The sequence below is a fragment of the Lipotes vexillifer genome, unplaced genomic scaffold (genome assembly GCF_000442215.2).
Source record: "Lipotes vexillifer unplaced genomic scaffold, Lipotes_vexillifer_v1.1 scaffold1204, whole genome shotgun sequence".
In the NCBI taxonomy this organism is placed as follows: Eukaryota; Metazoa; Chordata; class Mammalia; order Artiodactyla; family Lipotidae; genus Lipotes; species Lipotes vexillifer.
Genome location: NW_006777770.1, coordinates 51,170 through 73,327, shown reverse-complemented (window position 1 = coordinate 73,327; position 22,158 = coordinate 51,170). Strand labels below are relative to the sequence as shown.

The 22,158-nt window shown below is 41.9% G+C and overlaps 1 pseudogene; it reads right to left on the bottom strand.

Moving 5' to 3' along the window:
- Positions 1-230: 230 nt before the first annotated feature.
- On the bottom strand, positions 231-568 carry LOC103087885 (uncharacterized protein C14orf178 pseudogene; annotated as a pseudogene).
- Positions 569-22,158: the final 21,590 nt, after the last annotated feature.

Here is a 22,158-nt window from a genome sequence, read left to right as displayed (position 1 = left end):
CCAACACAGCTTGGCTGTTTTCAGTTATGTGTTTAACAGCTCTCTAACTAGCAAAGTAGGAGGGTAGAGGAAAACTTTGAGGGTAAGCCTAATTTTAAGTCGAACTGGTTTTTAATTATTGATGTTGCTGTGGTTCTGACCCTACAGATTTCAGTCGCTCTGTAAACACCTTCCTCTAGATTTGGCCTCAGAATCCCTGTGGGCTAGAAACTACTAGATGGAATTTCTAATTAAAAAAATAGAAAGGGCCGGGCGTGGTGGCGCACGCCTGTAGTCCCAGCTACTCGGGAGGCTGAGGCAGGAGGATCGCTTGAGCCCAGGAGTTCTGGGCTGTAGTGCGCTATGCCGATCGGGTGTCCACACTAAGTTCGGCATCAATATGGTGATCTCCCGGGAGCGGGGGATCACCAGGTTGCCTAAGGAGGGGTGAACCGGCCCAGGTCGGAAACGGAGCAGGTCAAAACTCCCGTGCTGATCAGTAGTGGGATCGCACCTGTGAATAGCCACTGCACTCCAGCCTGGGCAACATAGCGAGACCCCGTCTCTTATAAAAAAAAAAAAAAAATTCCTGGGGTTAAAACAATTTAGCAGAACAACAGAATAAAACAGAAACTAACCCTGAGTATCTCTCAAAAACTAAGTCTGGCGGAGATCACCCTTCCTCCCCACAGATACACCAGAAATACATCTACACGTGGAACAACTCCTACAGAACACCTACTGAACGCTGGCAAAAGACCTCAGACCTCCCAAAACACAAGAAACCCCCCACGTACCTGGGTAGGGCAAAAGAAAAAAGAATAAACAGAGACAAAAGGATAGAGACGGGGCCAGCACCAGTGGCAGGGAGCTGTGAAGGAGGAAAAGTTTCCACACACTAGGAAGCCCCTTCTCGGGCGGAGACTGCGGGAGGCGGAGCGGGAAGCTTCGGAGCCGCGGAGGAGAGCACAGCAACAGGGGTGCGGAGGGCAAAGCGGGGAGATTCCCGCACAGAGGATCAGTGCTGACCATCACTCACCAGCCCGAGAGGCTTGTCTGCTCCCCCGACGGGGTGAGGGGTGCTGGGAGCTGAGGCTCCAGCTTTGGTCAGAGCGCAGGGAGAGGACTGGGATTGGCGGCGTGAACACAGGCTGCAGGGGGTTAGTGTGCCACGGCTGGCCAGGAGGGAGTCCGGGAAAAGTCTGGACCTGCCGAAGAGGCAAGAGACTTTTTCTTCCCTCTTTGTTTCCTGGTGCACAAGGAGAGGGGATTAAGAGCGCTGCTTAAAGGAGCTCCAGAGACGGGCGCGAGCCGCGGCTAAAAGCGCAGACCCCAGAGACGGGCATGAGATGCTAAGGCCACTGCTGCCACCACCAAGAAGCCTGTGTGCAAGCACAGGTCACTATCCACACCCCGCTTCTGGGGAGGGTCCCGGGATCCAGGGACAACTCGCCTGGGAGAACACATGGCGCGCCTCAGGCTGGTGCAACGTCACGGGGGCCTCTGACGCCGCAGGCTCGCCCTGCACTCCGTGCCCCTCCCTCTCCCCCGGCCTGAGTGAGCCAGAGCCCCCATATCAGCGGCTCCTTTAACCCCGTCCTGTCTGAGCGAAGAACAGACGCCCTCCGGCAACCTACACGCAGAGGCGGGGCGAAATCCAAAGCTGAGCCCCTGGGAGCTGTGAGAACAAAGAGAAAGGGAAATCTCTCCCAGCAGCCTCAGAAGCAGGAGATTAAAGCTCCACAATCAACTTTATGAACCCTGCATCTGTGGAATATATGAATAGACAACGAATCATCCCAAATTAAGAAGGTGGACTTTGAGAGCAAGATTTATGATTTTTTCCCATGTTCCTCTTTTTGTGAGTGTGTATGTGTATGCTTCTGTGTGAGATTTTGTCTGTATAGCTTTGCTTCCACCATTTGTCCTAGGGTTCTATCTGTCCGTTTTTTTAAAAATTATTTTCTTAATAATTATTTTTTATTTTAATAACTTTATTTTATTTTACTTTATCTTCCTTCTTTCCTTCCTTCCTTCCTTCCATCCCTCCCTCCCTCTCTCCATTAGACAGTGAATCAACCCAAATTCAGGAGGTGGACTTTGAGAGGGACTTTTCTTCTTTTTGTGAGTGTGTATGTGTATGCTTCTGTATGAGAATTTGTCTGTACAGCTTTGCTTCCACCATAGGTCCTAAGGTTCTGTCCGTTTTTAAAAATTTTTTTCTTAATAATTATTATTTTATTTAATAACTTTATTATATTTTACTTTATTTTACTTTATCTTCTTTCTTTTTTCCTTCCTTCCCTCCTTCCTTCCTTCCTCCCCTCCTTCCTTCCTTCCTCCCACCATCCCTCCCTCCCTCCCTCCTTTCTTCCTTTCCTTCTTTCCTTCTTTTCTTCTTTTTCTTCCTTCCTTCCTTCCTTCCTTCCTTTCGTTCCTTCTTCCTACTTCTACTAATTCTTTCTAATTTTTCTCCCTTTTATTCTGAGCCGTGTGGATGAAAGGCTCTTGGTGCTGCAGCCAGGAGTCAGTGCTGTGCCTCTAAGGTGGGAGAGCTAACTTCAGGACACTGGTCAACAAGAGACCTCCCAGCTCCACATAATATCAAATGGTGAAAGTCTCCCAGAGATCTCCATCTCAACACCAGCTCCCAGCTTCACTCAACGACCAGCAAGCTACAGTGCTGGACACCCTATGCCAAACAACTAGCAAAATAGGAACACACCCCACCCATTAGCAGAGAGGCTGCCTAAAATCATAATAAGTCCACAGACACCCCAAAACACACCACCAGACGTGGACCTGCCCACCAGAGAGACAAGATCCAGCCTAATCCACCAGAACACAGGCACTAGTCCGCTCCACCAGGAAGCCTACACAACCCACTGAACCAACTTTAGCCACTGGGGACAGACACTGAAAACAACGGGAACTACGAACCTGCAGCCTGCAAAAAGGAGACCCCAAACACAGTAAGATAAGCCAAATGAGAAGACAGAAAAGCACACAGCAGATGAAGAAGCAAGATAAAAACCCACCAGACCTAACAAATGAAGAGGAAACAGGCAGTCTACCTGAAAAAGAATTCACAATAACAAAAGTAAAGATGATCCAAAATCTTGGATATAGAATAGACAAAATGCAAGAAACATTTAACAAGGACTTAGAAGAACTAAAGATGAAACAAGCAACGATGAACAACACAATAAATGAAATGAAAAATACTCTGGATGGGATCAATAGCAGAATAACTGAGGCAGAGGAATGGGTAAGTGACCTGGAAGATAAAATAGTGGAAATAACTACTGCAGAGCAGAATAAAGAAAAAAGAATGAAAGGAACTGAGGACAGTCTCAGAGACCTCTGGGACAACATTAAACGCACCAACATTCGAATTATAGGGGTTCCAGGAGAAGAAGAAAAAAAGAAAGGGACTGAGAAAATATTTGAGAGATTATAGTTGAAAACATCCCTAATATGGGAAAGGAAATAGTTAATCAAATCCAGGAATCATAGAGAGTCCCATACAGGATAACTCCAAGGAGAAATACGCCAAGACACATATTAATCAAACTGTCAAAAATTAAATACAAAGAAAGCATATTAAAAGCAGCAAGGGAAAAACAACAAAAAACACACAAGGGAATCCCCATAAGGTTAACAGCTGATCTCTCAGCAGAAACTCTGCAAGTCAGAAGGGAGAGGCAGGACATATTTAAAGTGATGAAGGAGAAAAACTTGCAACCAAGATTACTCTACCCAGCAAGGATCTCATTCAGATTTGATGGAGAAATTAAAACCTTTACAGACAAGCAAAAGCTGAGAGAGTTCAGCACCACCAAACCAGCTTTACAACAAATGCTAAAGGAACTTCTCTAGCCAAGAAACACAAGAGAAGGACAAGACGTACAATAACGAACCCAAAACAATTTAGAAAATGGGAATAGAAACATACATATCGATAATTACCTTAAATGTAAATGGACTAAATGCTCCCACCAAAAGACACAGATTGGCTGAATGGATAGAAAAACAAGACCCACAATATGCTGTCTACAAGAGACCCACTTTAGACCTAGAGACACATACAGACTGAAAGTAAGGGGATGGAAAAAGATATTTCATGCAAATGGAAACCAAAAGAAAGCTGGAGTAGCAATTCTCATATCAGACAAAATAGACTTTAAAATAAAGACCATTAGGAGAGACAAAGAAGGACACTTCTTTGTGTCACTTTAATGATAAGGGACCTATCCAAGAAAATGATATAACAATTGTAAATATTTATGCACCCAACATAGGAGCACCTCAATACATAAGGCAAATACTAACAGCCACAAAAGGGGAAATCGACAGTAACACATTCTTACTAGGAGACTTTAACACTTTCACCAATGGACAGATTCATCCAAAATGAAAATAAATAAGGAAACACAAACTTTAAATGATACACTAAACAACATGGCCTTAATTGATATTTATAGGACATTCCATCCAAAAACAACAGAATACACATTTTTCTCAAGTGCTCATGGAATATTATCCAGGATAGATCATATCTTGGGTCACAAATCAAGCCTTGGTAAATTTAAGAAAATTGAAATTGTATCAAGTATCTTTTCCGACCACAATGCTATGAGACTAGATATCAATTACAGGAGAAGATCTGTAAAAAATACAAACATATGGAGGCTAAACAATACACTACTTAATAACGAAGTGATCAATCAAGAAATCAAAGAGGAAATCAAAAAATACCTAGAAACAAATGACAATGGAGACACGACCACCCAAAATCTATGGGATGCAGCAAAAGCAATTCTAAGAAGGAAGTTTATAGCAATACAATCCTACCTTAAGAAACAGGAAACATCACGAATAAAGAATCTAAACTTGCACCTAAAGCAGTTAGAGAAAGAACAAAAACCCCCCAAAGTTAGCAGAAGGAAAGAAATCATAAAAATAAGATCAGAATTAAAAGAAAAAGAAATGAAGGAAATGATAGCAAAGATAAATAAAACTAAAACCTGAAGAGAAGACAAACAAAATAGATAAACCATTAGCCAGACTCATCAAGAAAAAAAGGGAGAAGACTCAAATCAATAGAATTAGAAATGAAAAAGGAGAAGTAACAACTGACACTGCAGAAATATAAAAGACCATGAGAGATTACTACAAGCAACTCTATGCCAATAAAATCGACAACCTGGAAGAAATGGACAAATTCTTAGAAATGCACAACCTGCCAAGACTGAATCAGGAAGAAATAGAAAATATGAACAGGCCAATCACAAGCACTGAAATTGAAACTGTGATTAAAAATCTTGCAACAAACAAAAGCCCAGGATCAGATGGCTTCACAGGCGAATTCTATCAAACATTTAGAGAAGAGCTAACACCTATCCTTCTCAAACTCTTCCAAAATATAGCAGAGGGAGGAACACTCCCAAACTCATTCTATGAGGCCAGGATCACCCTGACACCAAAACCAGACAAGGATGTCACAAGGAAAGAAAACTACAGGCCAATATCACTGCTAAACATAGATGCAAAAATGCTCAACAAAATACTAGCAAACAGAATCCAACAGCACATTAAAAGGATCATACACCAAGATCAAGTGGGGTTTATTCCAGGAATGCAAGGATTATCAATATATGCAAATCAATCAACGTGATATACCATATTAACAAATTGAAGGAGAAAAACCATGTGATAATCTCAATAGATGCAGAGAAAGCTTTCAACAAAATTCAACACCCATTTATGATTAAAAACCCTGCAGAAAGTAGGCATAGAGGGAAATTTCCTCAACATAATAAAGGCCATATTTGACAAACCCACAGCCAACATCGTCCTCAATGGTGAAAAACTGAAACCATTTCCACTAAGATCAGGAACAAGAAAAGGTTGCCCACTCTCACCATGCTTATTCAACATAGTTTTGGAAGTTTTAGCCACAGCAATTAGAGAAGACAAGGAAATAAAAGGAATCAAAATCGGAAAAGAAGATGTCACTGTTTGCAGATGACATGATACTATACATAGAGAATCCTACAGATGCTACCAGAAAACTACTAGAGCTGATCAATGAATTTGGTAAAGTAGCAGGATACAAAATTAATCCACAGAAATCTCTGGCATTCCTATACACTAATGGTGAAAAATCTGAAAGTGAAATCAAGAAAACACTCCCATTTACCATTGCAACAAAAAGAATAAAATATCTAGGAATAAACCTACCTAAGGAAACAAAAGACCTGTATGCAGAAAATTATAAGACACTGATGAAAGAGATTAAAGATGATACAAATAGATGGAGAGATATACCATGTTCTTGGATTGGAAGAATCAACATTGTGAAAATGACTCTACTACCCAAAGCAATCTACAGATTCAGTGCAATCCCTATCAAACTACCACTGGCATTTTTCACAGAACTAGAACAAAAAATTTCACAGTTTGTATGGAAACACAAAAGACCCCGAATAGCCAAAGAAATCTTGAGAACGAAAAACGGACTGGAGGAATCAGGCTCCCTGACTGCAGACAATACTACAAAGCTACAGTAATCAAGACAGTATGGTACTGGCACAAAAACAGAAAGATATATCAATGGAACAGGATAGAAAGCCCAGAGATAAACCCACGCACACATGGTTACCTTATCTTTGATAAAGGAGGCAGGAATGTACAGTGGAGAAAGGACAGCCTCTTCAATAAGTGGTGCTGGGGAAACTGGACAGGTATATGTAAAAGCATGAGATTAGATCACTCCCTAACACCATACACAAAAAGAAGCTCAAAATGGATTAAAGACCTAAATGTAAGGCCAGAAACGATCAAACTCTTAGAGGAAAACATAGGCAGAACACTCTATGACATAAATCACAGCAAGATCCTTTTTGACCCACCTCCTAGAGAAATGGAAATAAAAACAAAAATAAACAAATGGGACCTAATGAAACTTCAAAGCTTTTGCACACCAAAGGAAACCATAAACAAGACCAAAAGACAACCCTCAGAATGGGAGAAAATATTTGCAAATGAAGCAACTGACAAAGGATTAATCTCCAAAATTTATAAGCAGATTATGCAGCTTAATAACAAAAAAAAACAAACAACCCAATCCAAAAATGGGCAGAAGACCTAAATAGACATTTTTCCAAAGAAGATATACAGACTGTCAACAAACACATGAAAGAATGCTCAACATCACTTATCATTACAGAAATACAAATCAAAACTACAATGAGATATCATCTCACACTGGTCAGAAAGGCCATCATCAAAAAATCTAGAAACAATAAATGCTGGAGAGGGTATGGAGAAAAGGGAACCCTCTTGCACTGTTTGTGGGAATGTAAATTGATACAGTCACTGTGGAGAACATTATGGAGGTTCCTTAAAAAACTACAATAGAACTACTATATGACCCAGCAATTCCACTACTGGGCATATACCCTTAGAAAACCGTAATTCAAAAAGAGTCATGTACCAAAATGTTCATTGCAGCTCTATTTACAATAGCCCGGAGACGGAAACAACCTAAGTGTCCATCTTCGGGTGAATGGATAAAGAAGATGTGGCATATATATACAATGGAATATTACTCAGCCATAAAAAGAAACGAAATTGAGCTATTTGTAATGAGATGGATAGACTTAGAGTTTGTCATACAGAGTGAAGTAAATCAGAAAGAGAGACAAATACCATATGCTAACACATATATATGGAATTTAAGAAAAAAATTTCATGAAGAACCTAGGGGTAAGAGAGGAATAAAGACACAGACCTACTAGAGAATGGACTTGAGGATACGGGGAGGGGGAAGGGTAAGCTATGACAAAGCGAAAGAGAGGCATGGACATATATACACTACCAAACGTAAGGTAGATAGCTAGTGGGAAGCAGCCGCATAGCACAGGGAGGTCAGCTTGGTGCTTTGTGACTGCCTGGAGGGGTAGGATAGGGAGGGTGGGAGGGAGTGAGATGCAAGAGGGAAGAGATATGGAAACATATGTATATATATAACGGATTCATTTTGTTGTAAAGCAGAAACTAACACACCACTGTAAAGCAATTATACTATAATAAAGATGTTTAAAAAAAGCTAAATCTGAAATACTTGGTACTTCTGTTCTATGGACTGTTACGTAACCTATAAACAGTGTGAGAGCTAAGTCTGTTTTTCTACAATGAGAAACATGATATTCTCGATGGAAGGAACACCTGGATAAAATGAGAAAGCTACACATTATGCTGGTCGATTGAGGGAGTGGGAAAGGATGGCAAGTGGTAAAATATTTTCTTTTCCTTTAATCTTTTAAAATATCACTTGTTACAAAGAACTTGAATTATAATTGTACATTTAAAAAGTAAAAATCGAAATTTAAAAGAAAAAAATATATATTGTGTGTTTAATTACATTTCATAGAATTATTAACCCTAAATCATAATTCTGTTAGTACACTAGTATAGAGATTATTTCTTAATATTTAGGTGAGAACCATTTCCTTCTGTTTTTGAGAATAATTCTATAAACTCATTCCCAGTAATGGCACTCTTCCCCAAATTAAAGGTTTTACAAGGGAGATGCAAGCAGAATAATCATGAAAACACAAAGCAATACAAAAGCAACAAAAAATTTCTAACTTCCAACAACAGCTCAATTTATAAGAGGGTTTATATCTTCAGAACAGAAGCATTCCTCTTTGACTTTCTAACCAGTTAAAATCTGTGTATTCTACAGAAAATCTGTGATGTTACTCCCATAAAACTACCCTTTCCTGCTTCTGCCTCCATTAGATTTCCTAAACTAGTGTTTTTTATAAGAGGGTTTATATCTTCAGAACAGAAGCATTCCTCTTTGACTTTCTAACCAGTTAAAATCTGTGTATTCTACAGAAAATCTGTGATGTTACTCCCATAAAACTACCCTTTACTGCTTCTGCCTCCATTAGATTTCCTAAGCACTAGTGTTTTAATGTACAGGTTAAAAACAAAATTCTAATGTGATTAAATTATAATCTGTGTATTGTCTTATCCTAGTGTTAAAGTCTTCTCCCTGGCTGGACCCCAAATAATATTCCTTTATGTGCTAAGTGATATCTGGAGAGTGGGAGAGATTTAATAAATACTCTAACCCTAAAGCGTACCCTAACCCTAACCCGTACCCTAACCCTAACCCATACACTAACCTTATCCCTAACTCTAACCCTAAACTGTACCCTAGCCCATACCCAAATCCTAACCCATAACCTAACACTAACCCTAACCTGTACTCTACACTTAATGCATAGCCATACCCTAAACTCTACCCTAACCGTAACCCGTACCCTCACAGTAAACCGTACCCTAACCCGTATCCTAACCCTAACCCGTAGCCGTATCCTAACCTGTACCCTAAACGTACACTAACCCTAAACCTAACTCTAACCCTAACCTGTACCCTAATCCTAACCAGTACCCTAACCCTATCCAGTACCCTAAACTGTAACCTAATCCCAACCCATACCCTAACAATAACCCATACCCTAACCCTGAACCATAGTCATACCCTAAACTATACCCTAACCCATACCCCAACCCTAACCCTAAACCATACCCAAACCTGTACCCTAATCCTTTCCCGTCCCCTAACATTAAACCGTACAATAACCGGTATCCTAACCCTAACCCGTAGCCGTACCCTAACTTGTACCCTAAAGCATACACTAACCCTAAACCTAACCCGTATCCGAACCCTAACCCTAACCTGCAACCTATCCTGTACCCTAACCCGTACCCTAAACCCTAATACTTATCCCTAACTTCTGGGTTTTTTTTTTTTGTATTTTATAAAATTTTTTGGGGGGTGTTAAAACAAATTAGCAGAAGAACAAAATAAAACAGAAACTAACCTGAGTGTCCCTCAAAAAGCCAAGTCTGAAACACTTGGTACTTCTTTTCTACAAACTGTTATGTAGCCTATAAACAGTGTGAGAGCTAAATCTGTTTTTCTACAGTCAGAAACATGATGTTCCAGATATAAGGAACACCTGGATAAAATGAGAAAGCTACACATTATGCTAGTCATTTAAGGGAGTGGGAAAGGACGGCAAGTGGTAAAATATTTTCTTTCCTTTAATCTTTTTATATTTCACTTGTTACAAAGAACTGAAATTATAATTGTACTTTTAAAAAGTAACAATGTAAATTTAAAAGAAAAAATATATATATTGTATGTTTAATTATATTTCATAGAATTATTATCCCTGAATCATAATTCTGTTAGTACACCAGTATAGAGATTATTTGTTAATATTTAGGTGAGAACCATTTCTTTCTGTTTTTGAGAATAATTCTGTAAACTCATTTCCAGTAATGGCACTCTTCCCCAAATCAAAGGTTTAATAAGGGAGATGCCAGAAGAATAATCATGAGAACACAAAGCGATACAACAGCAACAAAAAATTTCTAACTTCCAATAACAGCTCAATTTAGAAGAGGCTTTATATCTTCAGAACAAAAGCATAATGCCTTGACTGTCTAAATAGGCAAAATCTGTGTATTCCACAGAAAATCTGTGATGTTATTCCCATGAAACTACCCTTTACTGCTTCTGCCCCCATTAGATTTCCTAAGCACTAATCTTTTAATGTAGAGATTAAAAACAAAATCCTAGCGTGATTTATTTATAATGTGTGTGTTCTTTGTCTTTTCATAGTGTCTAAGGTCTTCTCCATGGCTGGACACCAATAATATTTCTTTACGTGCTAAGTGATATCTGGAGAGTGGGAGAGGTTCAATAAATACCCTAACCCTAAAGCGTACCCTAACCCTAATCCCATACCCTAACCCTAACCCATACCCTAACCCTACACCATACACTAACCTTAACCCAAACCCTAACCCTACACTGTACCCTAGTCTGTACCCTAATCCTAACCCACACCCTATCACTACCCTAACACTAACCCATACCCTACCCCTAACCCGTAGCCATACCCTAAACTGTACCCTAACCCTAAACCATACCCTAACCTGTATCCTAATTCTAACCATTACCCTATCACTAACCCATACTCTAACCCGTACCCTAACCCTAAACCATAGCCATAGCCTAAACTGTACCCTAACCCTAACCCGTACCCATACCCTAAATCGTACCCTAATACTAACCCATATGGTAACACTAACCCGTACCCTAACCCATATCCTAACCCATACCCTAACACTAAACTGTAGCCGTACACTAAACTGTACCCTAACCCTAACCCGTACTGTAACCCTAACCCTAACCTGTACCCTAAACTGTACACTAAACCTAACCCATACACTAAAACTAACACGTACCTTAACACATACCCTAACCCTAACCCATAGCCTTACCCTACACTGTACCCTAACCCTATCCTGTACACAAATCATAACCATAACCCTAAACCGTACGCTAACCCGTACCCTAAACCTAACCTGTACCCGAACCCTAACCCATACACTAATCCTAACCTGTAACTTAACCCTAACCCTAAACTGTACCCTAGCCCATACCCTAATCGTAACCCATACCCTAACACTAACCCTAACCCTTACCCGTACCCTAAAATGTACACTAGCCTGTACCCTAATCCTATCCAGTACCCTAACCCTAACCCTAAACCATATCCTAACCTGTACCCTAATCCTAACCCGTACACTAACACTAACCCATACCCTAACCAGTACCCTAATCCTAAGTTGTAGCCATACCCTAAACTGTACCATAACCCTAACCCATAACCTAACCCATACCCTAAAATGTAGCCTACTCCTAACCCATACCCTAACACTAACCAGTACCCTAACTCCTAACCCATACCCTAACACTAACCAGTACCCTAACATGTACCCTAACCCTAACCCATTGCCGTACCCTAACCTGAAACCTAATCCTTACCTGTGCCCTAACCCTAACCCATACCCTAACCCTAAACCGTAGCCATATGCTAAAGTATACACTAACCATAACCCGTACCCTAACCCTAACCCGTAACCTAACCTGTACCCTAAACCTAACCCGAACCCTAACACTAAACCACACTAACCCATATCCTAACCCTAACCCATATCCTAACCCTAACCTTTACCCTCAACTGTACACTAACCCTAAACCTAACACTACCTCTAACCCTAAACGGTACCCTAACCCGTACTCTAACCCTAACCCATACCTTAACCAATACCCCAACCCGTACCCGAAACCCTAATCCTTACCCCTAACTTAATTTTTTTTGTGTGTATTTAAAAAAAATATTTTTCTGGGGTTAAAATAAATGAGCACAACAACAAAATAAAACAGAAAGTATCCTGAGTTCCCTCAAAAAGCTAAGTCTAATATACTTGGTACTTCTGTTCTATGGACTGTTATGTAGCCTATAAAAAGTGTGATACCTAAATCTGTTTTTCTACAGTGAGAAACATGATGTTTCAGGTGTAAGGAACACCTAGATAAAATGAGAAAGGTACACATTATGCTGGTCCTTTCAGAGAGTGGGAAAGGATGGCAAGTGTTAAAATATTTTCCTTTCCTTTAATCTGTTTAAATTTAACGTGTCACAAAGAACTGGAATTATAATTGTACTTTAAAAAAATAACAATGTAAATTTAAAAGAAAAAATATATATTTTGTGTTTAGTTACATTTTATAGAATTATTATCTCTGAATCATAATTCTGTTAGTACACGAGTATAGAGATTATTTCTTAATATTTAGGTGAGAACTGTTTTTGAGAATAATTGTGTAAACTCATTTCCAGTAATGGCACTCTTCCCCAAATCAAAGGTTTAACAAGGGAGATGGAAGCAGAATAATCATGAAAACACAAAGCAATACAACAGCAACAAAAAATTTCTAATTTCCAATAACGGCTCAATTTAGAAGAGGCTTTATATCTTCAGAACAAAAGCATTCCTCTTTGACTTTCTAACCAGGCAAAATCTGTGTATTCTATTCTGTGATGTTATTCCCATAAAACTACCCTTTACTGCTTCTGCCTCCACTACATTTCCTAAGCACTAGTGTTTTAATGTACAGGTTACAAACAAAATCCTAATGTGATTTATTTATAATGTGTGTGTTCTTTGTCTTATCCTAGTGTCTAAAGTCTTCTCCCTGGCTGGACCCCAAATAATATTCCTTTACATGCTAAGTGATATCTGGAGAGTGGGAGCGGTTTAATAAATACCCTAAACCTAAAGCATACACTAACCCTTACCCTAAGCCGTACCTGAACCCTAACCTGTACCCTAACCCTAAACCATACACTAACCCTAACCTGTACCGTAACCCTAACCCTAAACTGTACCCAACCCCATACCCTAATCCTAGCCCATACCCTAACACTAACCCTAACCCGTACCCTAACCCTAATCCTAAAATGTACACTAGCCTGTACCCTAATCCTAACCTGTACCCTAAAACTAACCCTAACCCTAACATTTACCCTACCGCTAACCCATAGCCATACACTAAACTGTACCCTAGCCCTAACACTAAACCTAAGCAGAAACCATACCATAACCTGTACCCTAATCCTAACCCGTACACTAAAACGTACCCTAATCTTAACCCGAACCATAACACTAACCCATACACTAACACGTACCCTAATGCTAACCCGTACCATAACACTAACCCATACCCTTACCCGTACCCTAACCCTAAACCGTACCCATACCCTAAACTGTACCCTAACCCTAACCAGTACCGTATCCCTAACCCTAACTCAAAACCGTACCCTAAACTGTACCCTAATCCTAACCTGTACGCTAACACTAACCCGTATCTCAACACTTACCCTAACCCTAACCCATTGTCGTACCCTAACCTGTACCATAAACTGCATCCATGCCCTAAACCTAACCCTAACCCTTACCCTAATCCTAACCCGTACACTAACACTAATCCATACCCTAACATGTACCCTACCCCTAACCCGTAGCCATACCCTAAACTGTACCCTAACCCTAACCCATACCCTCACCTGTACCCTAATCTGAACCCGTACCCTAACACTAAACTGTACCCAACCCGTATCCTAACCCTAACCCATAGTCGTACCCTAACCTGTACCCTGAACCATACACTAACCATAAACCAAACCCTAACCCTACACCATACCCAACCCTAACCCTAACCCATACCCTAATCTGTACCCTAACCTCTACACTAACCCAAACTCGTACCCTAATCCTAACCTGTACCTAATCCTAAACTGTACCGTAACCCTAACCCGTACACTAAACCCTAATCCTTACCCCTAAGTTAATATTTTTTGGTATTTAAAAAAGTAGTTTTCTGGGGTTAAAACAAATTAGCAGAACAACAAAATAAAACAGAAACTAACCTGAGTGTCCCTCAAAAAGCTAAGTCTGAAATACTTGGTACTTCTGTTCTATGGACTGTTAAGTAGCCTATAAAAAGTGTGAGAGGTAAATCTGTTTTTCCACAGTGAGAAACATGATGTTTCAGATGTAAGGAACACCTGGATAAAATAAGAAAGCTATATATTATGCTGGTCATTTCAGGGAGCGGGAAAGGATGGCAAGTAGTAAAATATTTTCTTTTCCTTTAATCTTTTAAATTTCACTTGTTACAAACAACTTGAATTACAATTGTGCTTTTAAAAAGTAAAACAAAAGTAAAAGAAATTTAAAAGAAAAAATATATTGTGTGTTTAATTACATTTCATAGTATTATCCCTGAAGCATAATTCTGTTAGTACACCAGTATACAGATTATTTCTTAATATTTAGGTGAGAACCATTTCTTTCTGTTTTTGAGAATAATTCTGTAAACTCATTTTAGTAATGGAACTCTTCCCCAAATCAAAGGTTTAACAGGGAGATGCAAGCAGAATATTCATGAAAACACAAAGTGATACAACAGCAACAAAAAATTTCTAACTTCCAATAACAGCTCAATTTAGAAGAGGGTTTATATCTTCACAACAAAAGCATTCCATCTTGACTTTCTAACCAATCAAAATCTGTGTAATCTACAGAAAATCTGTGATGCTACTCCCATAAAACTCCCCTTTACTGCTTCTGCCTGCGTTAGATTTCCTAAGCACTAATGTTTTAATGTACAGGTTAAAAACAAAATCCTAATGTGATTTATTTATAATGTGTGTGTTCTTTGTCTTATCCTAGTTTCTAAAGTCTTCTCCATGGCTGGACCCCAAATAATATTCCTTTATGTGCTAAGTGATATCTGGAGAGTGGGAGAGATTTAATAAATACCCTAACCCTAAAGCGTACCCTAACCCAAACTTGTACCCTAATCCTAACCCGTACCCTAACCCTAAGCCATATACTAACCGTAACCCGTACCCTAGCCCTAACCCTAAACTCTACCCTGGACCATACCCTAACACTAACTGGTACCCTACCCCTAACCCATAGCCATACCCTAAATTGTACCCTAACCCTAAGCCGTACACTAACCCTAACCCTAAATCATATGCTAACCGTTACCTTAATGCTAACGCATACCCTAACACTAACCGGTACACTAACCCTAAACCATAGCCATACCCTAAACTGTACCCTAACCGTAACCCGTACTGTAACCCTAACCCTCACCCATACCCTAAACAGTACCCTCATCCTAACTCATACCCTAACACTAACCTGTACTCTAACACGTACCCTAACCCTTACCCATTGCTGTACCCTAACCTGTACCCTAAACCATATCTGTGCCCTAACCCTAACTGTAACTCTTACCCTAATCTGTACCCTAATCCTAACCCATACACTAACACTAACCCGTACCCTAACATGTACCCTCACCCTAACCATAGCCCCACCCTAAACTGTACCCTAACCCTATCCTGTACCCTAACCCTAACCCTACCTCTAACCCTAAACTGTATCCTAACCCGTACCCTTATCCTAACCCGTACGCTAACAATAACCCGTACCCTAACCCGTACCCTAACCCTAAACCATAGCCATACCCTAAACTGTAACAATCCTTACCCATACCCTAACCCTATACCTAACCCTAACTAGTACCCTAAACTGTACCCTAATCGTAACCAGTACCCTAACCCATATGCTAACCCTAACCTGTAGCCGTACCCTAACCTGTACCCTAAACCATACAGTAACCCTAATCCTAACCCTAATCCTAACCCGTAGCATAACACTAACCCAAACCTTACACCATACCCTAACCTGTAACCTAACCCTAAACCATAGCCATACCCTAAGGTGTACCCTAACCCTAAACCGTACTGTAACCCTAACCCATACCCTAACCCTAACCCATACACTAACCCTAACCCATACACTAACCCTAACCCATACCCTACACCTAACCCATAGCCGTACCCTAATCTGTACCTAAACCGTACCCTAACCCTAAACTGTACCCTAACCTGTGCCCTAATCCTAACCTCTACCCTAACACTAACCCATACCCTAACCTGTACCCTACCCATAACCCGTAGCCATACACTAAACTGTACTCTAACCCTAACCCGTAAACTTACCATCACCCTAACCATAACCCTAAACAGTACTGTAACCCGTACCCTAATCCTAAGCCATACCCTAACCCTAACTGGTACTCTAACCCTAAACCTAAACCGTACCATAACCCGTACCCTAATCCTAACCCATACCTTAACCCGTGCCCTAACCCTAACCCGTAGATGTACCCTAACCTGTACCCTAACCCATACCCTAACCCGTACCTTAACCCTAACCTGTACCCTAAACCTAACCTGTACCCTAACCCTAACCCATACCCTAACCTATACGCTAAACCCTAATTCTTACCCATAACTTAATATTTTTTTGTATTTTAAAATATATTTTTCTGGGGTTAAAACAAATTAGCAGAACAACAAAATAAAACAGAAACTAACCTGAGTGCCCCTCAAAAAGTTAAGTGTGAAATACTTGGTACTTCTGTTCTATGGACTGTTATGTAGCCTATAAAAAGTGTGAGAGCTAAATCAGTTTTACTTCTGTGAGAAACATGATGTTCCAGATGTAAGGAACACCTGGATAAAATGAGAAAGCTACACATTTTGCTGGTCATTTCAGGGAGTGGGAAAGGATGGCAAGTGTTAAAATATTTTCCTTTAATCTTTTTAAATTTCACTTGTTACAAAGAACTTGAATTACAATTGTACTTTTAAAAATTAACAATGGTAGTCTCTCATTGGTTCCCCCTCTTCCCGTTCATCATCCGCACTAATTGCAAACTGTGCGAAATAGGAGGTTAAAGGCCCTGACTCTCCAAGTGGGGAGATTGTTAGTGAAGTGGCTGGAATGGTTAACCCGAGCACCAGGAGAGGAAAAATGAGTATCTAGGGGAAGATGGTGGAAGAGTAAGACGCGGAAATCACCTTCCTCCCCACAGATACATCAGAAATACATCTACATGTGGAAGAACTACAGAACACCTACTGAACGCTGGCAGAAGACCCCGGACCTCCCAAAAGGCAAGAAACTCCCCACATACCTGGGTAGTGAAAAAGAAAAAAGAATAAACAAAGACAAAAGAATAGGGATGGGACCTGCACCAGTGGGAGGGAGCCATGAAGGAGGAAAGGTTTCCCCACACTAGAAGCCCCTTCGCCGCTGGAGACTGAGGGTGGTGGAGCGGGAAAGCTTCGGAGCCGCGGAGAGCACAGCCACAGGGTTCGGAGGGCAAAGCAGAGAGATTCCCGCACAGAGGATCGGTGCCGACTGGCACTCGCCAGCCAGAGAGGCTTGTTTGCTCACCTGCCGGGGCAGGTGGGGCTGGGATCTGAGGCTCGGGCTTCGGTCGGAGCGCAGGGAGAGGACTGGGGTTGGTGGCGTGAACACAGCCTGTAGGGAGTTAGTGCACCACGGCTAGCCGGGAGTCCAGGGAAAAGTCTGGACCTGCCGAAGAGGCAAGAGACTTTTTCGTCCCTCTTTGTTTCCTGGTGCGTGAGGAGAGGGGATTAAGAGCGCTGCTTAAAGGAGCTCCAGAGAAGGGCGCGAGCCGTGGCTAACAGCGCGGACCCCAGAGACGGGCATGAGACACTAAGGCTGCTGCTGCTGCCACCAAGAAGCCTGTGTGCGAGCACAGATCACTATCCACACCCCCATTCCGGGGAGCCTGTACAACCCGCCACTGCCAGGGTCCTGGGATCCAGGGACAACTTCCCTGGGAGAACGCACAGCGCGCCTCAGGCTGGTGCAACGTCATGCCGACCTCTGCCGCTGCAGGCTCGCCCTGAACTCCGTACCCCTCCATTCCCCCGGCCTGAGTGAGTCGGAGCCCACGAATCAGCGGCTCCTTTAACCCCGTCCTGTCTGAGCGAAGAACAGACACCCTCTGGTGGCCTACATGCACAGGCAGGGCCAAATCCAAAGCTGAATCCCAGGAGCTGTGCGAAAAAAGACGAGAAAGGGAAATCTCTCCCAGCAGCCTCAGGAGCAGCGGATTATCTTCACACTCAACTTGATGTACCCTGCATCTGTTGAATACCTGAATAGATAACAAATCATCCCAAATCGAGGAGGTGGACTTCAAGAGCAAGATTTATTATTTTTTCCCCTTTTCCTCTTTTTGTGAGTGTGTATGTTTCTGTGTGAGATTTTGTCTGTATAGCTTTGCTTTCACCATTTGTCCTAGGGTTCTATCGGTCCACTTATATTTTTATTTAAAAAATTGTTTTCTTAATAATAATTTTTTTATTTTAATAACTTCTAACCCTAACCCATACACTAACCCTAACCCATACACTAACCCTAACCCATACACTAACCCTAACCCATACACTAACCCTAACCCATACACTAACCCTAACCCATACCCTACACCTAACCCATAGCCGTACCCTAATCTGTACCTAAACCGTACCCTAACCCTAAACTGTACCCTAACCTGTGCCCTAATCCTAACCTCTACCCTAACACTAACCCATACCCTAACCTGTACCCTACCCATAACCCGTAGCCATACACTAAACTGTACTCTAACCCTAACCCGTAAACTTACCATCACCCTAACCATAACCCTAAACAGTACTGTAACCCGTACCCTAATCCTAAGCCATACCCTAACCCTAACTGGTACTCTAACCCTAAACCTAAACCGTACCATAACCCGTACCCTAATCCTAACCCATACCTTAACCCGTGCCCTAACCCTAACCCGTAGATGTACCCTAACCTGTACCCTAACCCATACCCTAACCCGTACCTTAACCCTAACCTGTACCCTAAACCTAACCTGTACCCTAACCCTAACCCATACCCTAACCTATACGCTAAACCCTAATTCTTACCCATAACTTAATATTTTTTTGTATTTTAAAATATATTTTTCTGGGGTTAAAACAAATTAGCAGAACAACAAAATAAAACAGAAACTAACCTGAGTGCCCCTCAAAAAGTTAAGTGTGAAATACTTGGTACTTCTGTTCTATGGACTGTTATGTAGCCTATAAAAAGTGTGAGAGCTAAATCAGTTTTACTTCTGTGAGAAACATGATGTTCCAGATGTAAGGAACACCTGGATAAAATGAGAAAGCTACACATTTTGCTGGTCATTTCAGGGAGTGGGAAAGGATGGCAAGTGTTAAAATATTTTCCTTTAATCTTTTTAAATTTCACTTGTTACAAAGAACTTGAATTACAATTGTACTTTTAAAAATTAACAATGGTAGTCTCTCATTGGTTCCCCCTCTTCCCGTTCATCATCCGCACTAATTGCAAACTGTGCGAAATAGGAGGTTAAAGGCCCTGACTCTCCAAGTGGGGAGATTGTTAGTGAAGTGGCTGGAATGGTTAACCCGAGCACCAGGAGAGGAAAAATGAGTATCTAGGGGAAGATGGTGGAAGAGTAAGACGCGGAAATCACCTTCCTCCCCACAGATACATCAGAAATACATCTACATGTGGAAGAACTACAGAACACCTACTGAACGCTGGCAGAAGACCCCGGACCTCCCAAAAGGCAAGAAACTCCCCACATACCTGGGTAGTGAAAAAGAAAAAAGAATAAACAAAGACAAAAGAATAGGGATGGGACCTGCACCAGTGGGAGGGAGCCATGAAGGAGGAAAGGTTTCCCCACACTAGAAGCCCCTTCGCCGCTGGAGACTGAGGGTGGTGGAGCGGGAAAGCTTCGGAGCCGCGGAGAGCACAGCCACAGGGTTCGGAGGGCAAAGCAGAGAGATTCCCGCACAGAGGATCGGTGCCGACTGGCACTCGCCAGCCAGAGAGGCTTGTTTGCTCACCTGCCGGGGCAGGTGGGGCTGGGATCTGAGGCTCGGGCTTCGGTCGGAGCGCAGGGAGAGGACTGGGGTTGGTGGCGTGAACACAGCCTGTAGGGAGTTAGTGCACCACGGCTAGCCGGGAGTCCAGGGAAAAGTCTGGACCTGCCGAAGAGGCAAGAGACTTTTTCGTCCCTCTTTGTTTCCTGGTGCGTGAGGAGAGGGGATTAAGAGCGCTGCTTAAAGGAGCTCCAGAGAAGGGCGCGAGCCGTGGCTAACAGCGCGGACCCCAGAGACGGGCATGAGACACTAAGGCTGCTGCTGCTGCCACCAAGAAGCCTGTGTGCGAGCACAGATCACTATCCACACCCCCATTCCGGGGAGCCTGTACAACCCGCCACTGCCAGGGTCCTGGGATCCAGGGACAACTTCCCTGGGAGAACGCACAGCGCGCCTCAGGCTGGTGCAACGTCATGCCGACCTCTGCCGCTGCAGGCTCGCCCTGAACTCCGTACCCCTCCATTCCCCCGGCCTGAGTGAGTCGGAGCCCACGAATCAGCGGCTCCTTTAACCCCGTCCTGTCTGAGCGAAGAACAGACACCCTCTGGTGGCCTACATGCACAGGCAGGGCCAAATCCAAAGCTGAATCCCAGGAGCTGTGCGAAAAAAGACGAGAAAGGGAAATCTCTCCCAGCAGCCTCAGGAGCAGCGGATTATCTTCACACTCAACTTGATGTACCCTGCATCTGTTGAATACCTGAATAGATAACAAATCATCCCAAATCGAGGAGGTGGACTTCAAGAGCAAGATTTATTATTTTTTCCCCTTTTCCTCTTTTTGTGAGTGTGTATGTTTCTGTGTGAGATTTTGTCTGTATAGCTTTGCTTTCACCATTTGTCCTAGGGTTCTATCGGTCCACTTATATTTTTATTTAAAAAATTGTTTTCTTAATAATAATTTTTTTATTTTAATAACTTTATTTTACCTTCCTTTATTTTATTTTCTTTTATCCTCTTTCTTTCTTCCTTCCTTCCTTCATTCCTTCCTTCCTTCCTTCCTTTCTCCCTTTTATTTTGAGCCATGTGGATGAAAGGCTCTTGGTGCTGCAGCCAGGAGTCAGTGCTGTGCCTCTAAGGTAGGAGAGCCAACTACAGGACACTGGTCCACAAGAGACCTCCCAGCTCCACGTAATATCAAATGGTGAAAGTCTCCCAGAGATCTCCATCCCAACACCAATACCCAGCTTCACTCAACGACCAGCAAGCTACAGTGCTGGACACCCTATGCCAAACAACTAGCAAAACAGGAACACACCCCACCCATTAGCAGAGAGGCTGCCTAAAATCATAATAAGTCCACAGACACCCCAAAACACACCAGCAGATGTGGACCTGTCCACCAGAAGACAAGATCCAGCCTCATCCACCAGAACACAGGCACTAGTCCCCTCCACCAGGAAGCCTACACAACACACTGAACCAACTTTAGCCACTGGGGACAGACACCAAAAAGAACAGGAACTACGAACCTGCAGCCTGCAAAAAGGAGACCCCAAACACAGTAAGATAAGCAAAATGAGAAGACAGAAAAACACACAGCAGATGAAGGAGCAAGATAAAAACCCACCAGACCTAACAAATGAAGAGAAAATAGACAGTCTACCTGAAAAATAATTCAGAATAATGATGGTAAATATGATCCAAAATCTTGGAAATAGACAAAATACAAAAAACATTTAACAAGGATCTAGAAGAAGTAAAGATGAAACAAGCAACAATGAACAACACAATAAATGAAATTAAAAATACTCTAGAAGATATCAATAGCAGAATAACTGAGGCAGAAGAACGGATAAGTGACCTGGAAGATAAAATAGTGGAAATAACTACTGCAAGCAGAATAAAGAAAAAGAATGAAAGGAACTGAGAACAGTCTCAGAGACCTCTGGGA